The sequence below is a fragment of the Propithecus coquereli genome, unplaced genomic scaffold (assembly GCF_000956105.1).
Source record: "Propithecus coquereli isolate 6110/MARCELLA unplaced genomic scaffold, Pcoq_1.0 Scaffold80, whole genome shotgun sequence".
Taxonomy (NCBI): Eukaryota; Metazoa; Chordata; class Mammalia; order Primates; family Indriidae; genus Propithecus; species Propithecus coquereli.
The window spans coordinates 7255306-7262422 of NW_012154174.1; the positions used below are offsets into that span (position 1 = coordinate 7255306).

The 7117-nt window shown below is 42.4% G+C and overlaps 1 protein-coding gene across 1 annotated transcript in view; it reads left to right on the plus strand.

The window, feature by feature from the left end:
• Window positions 1-3270: 3270 nt before the first annotated feature.
• The window catches only part of AP3M1 (adaptor-related protein complex 3, mu 1 subunit), a 25734-nt gene continuing 21887 nt past the window's right edge, over window positions 3271-7117 (plus strand). The window contains exon 1 of the mRNA XM_012663314.1: window positions 3271-3582. The gene's annotated coding sequence lies outside the window, so the exon portion shown is untranslated. The remainder of the gene's footprint in view (window positions 3583-7117) is intronic.

Here is a 7117-nt window from a genome sequence, read left to right on the forward strand (position 1 = left end):
TCTCTCTCTCTCTCTCTCTCTCTCTCTCTCTCTCTCTCTCTCTCTACACACATACACACACACACACACACACACACACACACACACACACAGTTTTTAGCATCATGCCTAAAATAGCAGGTACTTGAAAGACAAACCAAGGAACAGACTTGGCACGTACTCAACAAGACTTGGAAGGCACTGTATCCTCTTAGAGGTGACCGCTAAAGAAATGAACTTGGATGAGGAAGGAGAGAAAAGAAAACTAAGTGGTACTAAATATAGGTGATCATCATGGAACATCTTCATCTAGGGAGCAGCTCCCAAAAATGTTTCCTGACTTCTTTCAGCCCTAAATACCTCATCCGTAACACAGGGACCATTATTCCTACCTCATAGGTCACTGGGAGGATTAAATGAGATAGCATATATAAAGTACCTTATGTTTGACACTCAATTAAGGTTTCCTTCTTTTCCCCAAGCCCACCTGAAAACATGTTAGAGCCTTATTTATTCTTTCTTTGCAACTTTAGCAACTGCTATACCCTGAAAAGCAACCCACTCTAGAAAAATGGCTATTTGAGAAAGGGTAACTAGCCTTATGATACGCTCTCCCTAGAGTAGAGTTTCTCAATCTCAACATTAATGACAATTTTGGCTAGAAAACCCTTTATTGAAGGGGCTGTCTTAAGCACTGTAGGATGTTTAGCAGCATCCTTGAACTCTACCTATTAGGTACAGTAGCACTCCCCACCAAAAATGTCTCCAGACCTTGTGCTAATGTCCTCTGGAAGGCAAAATTTCCCCTGGTTGAGAACTACTGCCCTGGAGCTAACTGAAATTCTCACAGAGCCCAAAATCCTTTCCCTGACATCTACAAATATATCTCATTAATTTATTTGTACCCCACTGATTGATTCTAGACATTATTCTTAGACTTTATAAGCCATTCTCTTCAACAATTAACCAAAATTGTTGGCTATCCCCTTAACTGTCAAGCAAGTCATCATAAATTAATTCAGTCTAACTACGCAATGCGTTATCACACTGCAACCCTGAAAGCCAAATATAATGAAAGTCGGAGAACAGCCAATCCCAAAAGGTTTCTGCACAAAATTAAAGAGATCTGTCCTGTTACTCAAGTATCTAATCTTTTAACTTCCTGTGTACAGGTGGTACTAAGTTGATACTGTAAAAAGTGAGTTTTAGTTGCCCGAGGAATTTTACAAATTTGAAATAGATACTAATGACATATAAATTATATGTGTGCATTTATATACACACATACATTAAATATACATCTGTGTCTGTTTCCTCATTGGTAAAATGGAGATAATTATACTATCTACCTTATAGGTTGTTATGGAATTAAGTGATTTAAAATATGTAAGGTGCTGAAACAGTGCCTGACACATACATATTTAAATATTAAGCATTATTATTTATCATTATTTTTAAGGATGCATAAGCAGAGAAAATCGTATCTTGGGTGGTTGTGTAAAAGTAGGAACAGTACAGTCAAATAATAAAATTGCATGTAGATGCCCTGGATTCATACTTCTGTTCCTTAACTAGTTTTTTCCACTTGGGCTTCAAAATCCTCAGCTGTAAAATAGGAGTAATTCTTGCCTTCCTCCAATCACAGAGCTGTGCAACGAGATAATAAATAGGAAAGCACTGTGAAAATGGGTCAGCATTATATACAATTATTCTGATTACATAAAACTTTAAGGGGTGTATGTTTAGTAGGATAGTAGGGAAAAGTTGCATCTGTCTTCCAATTTGGTGGGGGAAGCTTGGCGAAGGAGGTGCCTTTTAAGGAAATATTCTAATAAAGGGCTGAGTAGGAAAAGCACGTGCCTTGAACTCAGGTAGGTCTAATCCAAAAGCCCTTGCTGCTTTATTGTACACATAGTTTGAAAGCTTAAAATAAAAATATAATGTCCTGAGTTGTTTTTTTTTAAAGTTTATGTTCTTGGTTTAAGGTAAGCACAACTAACCCTTTGATGGTAATAGGACTACATTAAAGGCATGGGCAGGGATTTAGTCACCCTCCATTCAAAACAGCCGGAACACACCCCCAGGTCCTTAAGTGACCTTTTCTTTTCAATTGTGAATGACTCATTCTTTCTGAGGAGAAGAGTGATGCTGGAAGAAATGGGATTTGTCTTGTACAATGAGAAGTGTCCCAATAGTTTCTTAAATCAGTTGGATGTCTATTTTTAGATAGAAAAATCATTGCCTTCCAACGAACATTTCAAAATCATCAAAGACTGTTCACGCTGCACTTATTAGGAAGGAATATTTTAACAAACGACTTTTATAAGTAAAACTTGCAACATCAATCACATGTGAAGCAGGTGTTAGAGGCAGAACTGTCTCCGCTACTGCCAGAAAGTGCAAATAAAAAAGAAAAATCAACCTTTCCTATTCATTCAGCCAAATGCTGCCCCTGCAAAGCCTCGGAGGCGGGGTCTGGGTCCCTGGTAGAGGGTCTTCAAAGGTGCAAGCTTTCAGAACGTGTAAGAAAAGGTCAAGGTGCCCTTCTGTGACACTTCCCAAAAAAGCCCCAAGAATTCTCTTTGCCCCAGGATAAAGCAAGCACTGGACCTCCTCCCCGCCATCCCCCAGGGAAGAGAAGGTGGCCGCGAAGGTGGCGGACTCTGCTCGGGTCGGGTCCTACCGGGTCGTACCAACCCAGCCCGGGACAGGCTAGCACGTGGCGCCTGCTGCTCGACCGCAAGCCGGCTCGGCCCCCTGGCAGGCCGCCCTGATTGGCCAATGGCTGCTGGAGCCGAGGCTGCACCGGAGCTGGCGGCGACTCTGCCAGACTAAGTTAAGAGCTCCAGGCATGGGGTCGCGGCCTCGCAGGCAGGTCCCTGAGTGGCAGGTCCTGAGTGTTGGCCCCACGTGGGTTGCGGGACACCACCCAGCGCCGGGGCCGCGCAACGCAACTTGGGCCCTGGCTTGCTGCGGGCGCCGTCACCCTCCTCCCACGTCCGGCAGCGCTCACCTCAGCGCTTGCGGCGCCTCCACCTTCAGCTTTTTGGGCTTCGGCTCCTCCTCAGCAGCTGCCATCTTCGCGCTCCCACCCTACCTTGGCTCCACCGCCCAGGCCCGCCCCCCACTCTGGCCCCGCCCCCTCCTCACAGCACCGCCTCCTTCTCTCCAAATCCCGCCCCTCCCGACTCCGCCCATTCCGTGTCTCTTCCGTCTACAACCATTGGCTCTACCCCTTGGCCCACACAAGTAATGCCCCGCCCTTTTCCCAACCCCGCCTACTCACTGCAGGGGACCCCAGACTGAGTTAGGCGGCAGATTAACGCCTGAATCCAGATAGGGCGAAGCCCACCATTCTTCTAGATCCTGGGTGATCTAGAAGATTTAGATCCTAAGTTTCAAGAGCCGTCTTTCCTGTCATTTAACGTCTTCCTGCTTATTTAATCTTTCTAACACCGTAGACCAAAGTCCGTGTCTTTGAAGCTGTTAAATCAGGCAAACTCCTAGGCACTCCAACTGCGGGGTCCTCACGGCCTTCTCTGCTGCTTGAGCTTCGGTCCGAGGGGACCCGGCGCCGAATCACTGACCTGCCCAGGTGTCGGGGTGAGTACGAGGGGCGGGAAACCTGGGGACTGGGGACAGCTCGAAAACTGGGGAGTAGGCTGAATAACCAGGGCTCTAGACTCCAGCCTGGGCTCCAGGAGCGTCTCTGGTGCTATGGGCCAGGGCCGCGCTTCCCCCACTCCCCTGGCCTTCCGGGTTTTCTTGCCAGCAGGGCCGGAAGGGAGCGGTGCACCTGCACCCCAGTGTTCTCAGGCACCTGGGCCCAGGAGGTCAAGCTTGTTGGGGTCCCTTTCCGTACTCGGGCGCGGGAAAAAGGTCTTGCCATCCATAGTGAGCTAAACTACCGACGACTGCAACCTAAGCCCTAGGCTTCTGCTTTGGAGGACAAAAACCCCTGACGGACCTGAGCGGACGTCCTATTGGAGGATAGCGCCTGGAAGAGCATGGGATAGGGAATACAGTGAGGAGGGTGTTACTATTCTGCAGAAGAGACGTGACAGGGATCTAAACTGTGGAGGTGGCAGTGAGTATGGAAAAGTGATGACCGATGTGGCTTTGGTGGATGTTGGCTTTGATAGGATTTATTTGAATCTGAAGCCTACGTGATTAAGAAGGTGGTGCCACTATAAAATTAGGAGCCCTGACTTAAGGAGGGGGAATTTCGTGGAGTTTGTATTTATCGAATTAAAACAGTGCTTTAGGTGGAGATGGTAGAAAGATTAAAAGGAAAAAAAACCTGAGAATTAAGCCGGAAAAACTTTAAAGATGAGAACCAAAACAGGTGAAGTTTCATACAGAAGGGTAAGGAGTATTTGTTTTGTTTTGGGGAAAGTTGTCAGTGGCATAAAATGCTGCAAGGGTCAAAGGAGAAAGTTGAAGTCTGAGAATAGGTCGTTGGATTTGGTAACTAGAAAGTCATCGAGCTATTTGAGAGCTACTCTAGAGTCAGTGACTGAGGAAAGACTGTTAAGTATAGACTGATACTTCATCATTTGGGGCATTAAGCAAGATTACTGAGAGTGGCAAGGTGGGGAAAAGGGTTTGGGTTTGTTTTAAAGAATACAAGACATATGTTTGAAGGCAGGAAACAAGTAACCAATGTATAATAATTAAGGATTGAAGAAAGGAGAGATAAGATCCCAGAAGAGAAGGAAAGGAATGGGATCAAGATTACAAGTGAAAGGATTGATTTGGGAAAGAAAGAGGGACACTTGGAATTGAAACCATAGGAAAAGTGGAGTGAATGAGGTTAATGAAGAATTATCTGAAACTTACATATATTTAGTAGGAAAGCTCTCTTTGCAGCAAGGTTAGTTTTTCTTACTGAATCTTATGATTTTTGTTTCTAACTATTCAACATAATATACTGTTAGAGTTCCTTGCTTTTTAAGTAGCTCAATCTCAATTCATAAGTAGCAAATGGTATTTGTAGAGGAAGAGAGAATTTCTTCCCTCTCTCCTGTTACACAGAAAATAGAAGCCATCATCTTCTTGCAGCCAAATATACAAACCTTCTTCCTTTCTATTTGAAGAGGAGAAAGTGTTCCTTCTCCTTAGAGAAAGCAAACCCTTTCACCTAGTATCTCAATACCATCCCTTCCTCCCTTCTTAGGGTCGTCTTTCTTTCAGTTATTCCCTTCCACTTTCTTTCAGCTTTTCCGTTTCTGTTCAGACCTTCCCTTCAGCATTGAAATATATTCTTCCTTTGCTTTATCCACTACTTCATTTATTTTCCTGTCTTCTCATCCCCTTCACAGCTAGACTTCTTGAATCTACTCTACTTATCTCTGTTTTTTTCATACTTCTTGCTGTTTATTTCTTAGTACTCTGCAATGTCTCATTTCCAGCATTCCACTGTACTACCATTGAAACTATTTTTACCGAGATCACCAATGTCCTCTGTGTCTTAAATCATGCGTTCTCAATGTGGACAAAAACTTCTTGTGAGGGTGAAAAAAAATTCATACTCTTTTTGTATATAAAGCATACTTAACAATACATAAACAGACAATATTCTGTTGTATTAAAATTGTATAGGGATATTAATTAGCTTGATTTAATAATTCCACATTTTATTCATAAATCATAATATCACTTTGTATCCCTAAATATATACAACTATAATTTGACAATTTATAATTGAAAAAGTAAGAATTATTCTTCCAAAAAAAATTTTCTGGGAGAGGTAGACAGGGGGAGAGTAAAGTCTAAAAAGGCTCCTCAGCAGGCTGCAAGGAAAAGAAAGTTGAGAAACACTGCTAAGTCAATAGACATTTTCAGTTCTTCATACTGCATGACCTCTTTGTGCCATTTAATAGCTTTTACTACTCCGTTCTTCTGAAAATCGCTAATACACTCTACATGCTCTGGTTACTAAAAACTACCCCCCTACTTTTCGTTATGCCTCTTCAGCCACATCTCAGTCTTTTTTTTAGGTCCACTTCCTTGACCCACCTGCTATTCAAACATTGGAGTTCTTCCCATAGGCTCTCTATTTACTATGTACAGTCTTTCTTTTGTTTTAGTTCTCTTTATAGTTCCAGTTCCCATTAGCAAAAAAATCTTGATTATTCACAAATCTGTCTCCAACCTGGCATGTCCGCAGCACCATATGCGTATATATAATAGTTGATTTGTTTTTTTGGTTTTTTTTTTTTCTTCAATAGATTTAGGGGGTTCAAGTGGAGTTTTGGTATATGGATGTATTATACACTGGTGAGGTCTAGGCTTTAGGTGTACCCATTACTCGAATAGTGTACGTTGTACCAATAGGTAACTTTTTGTTCTTCGCCCTCTTCCACCCTTCCCCATCCTGTGTCTCCAATGTCCATGTGGCCACTCTGTCTGACCATGCATACCCATAGCTTAGCTCCTACTTATAAGTGAGAACATGCAGTATTTGGTTTTTATTCGTGAATTACTTCATTTAGGATAATGGCCTCCAGTTCCATCCAAGTTGCTACAAAAAAAAATTTCATCTTTTTTATAGCTGAGTAGTATTGCATGGTGTGTATATATACCACATTTTCTTTATCTAGTCCTCAATTGATGTCCACTTAGGTTGACTCCATATCTTTGGATTGTGAATTATGCTGCAGTAAACATACAGGTACAGGTATCTTTTTGATATAATGATTTCTTTTCCTTTGCTGGATCAAACGGTAGATCTACTTTTAGTTCTTTGAGAAATCTCCATACCGATTTCCATAGAGATGGTACTAATGTACATTCCCACCCACAGTGTATAAGCATTCCCTGCTCACTGCATCCATATCAGTGTCTATTGTTTTCGACTCTTTAGTAATGGCCATTCTGATTGGAGTAAGACAGTATCTCATTATGGTTTCAGTTTGCATTTCTCTGATGATTAGTGATTTCTTCATGTTTGTTGGTCATTTGTATATCTTTTTTGAAAAATGTCAGTTCGTGTCATTTGCCCACTTTTTAATAGGGTTGTTTGTTTCTTGTTGAGTTATCTGAGTTCCTTTAAGTTCTAGATGTTATTCCTTTGTCAGAGGCATGGTTTGCAGATATATTCTCCCATTCTGTAGGTTGTCTCTTGACTCTGTTGATT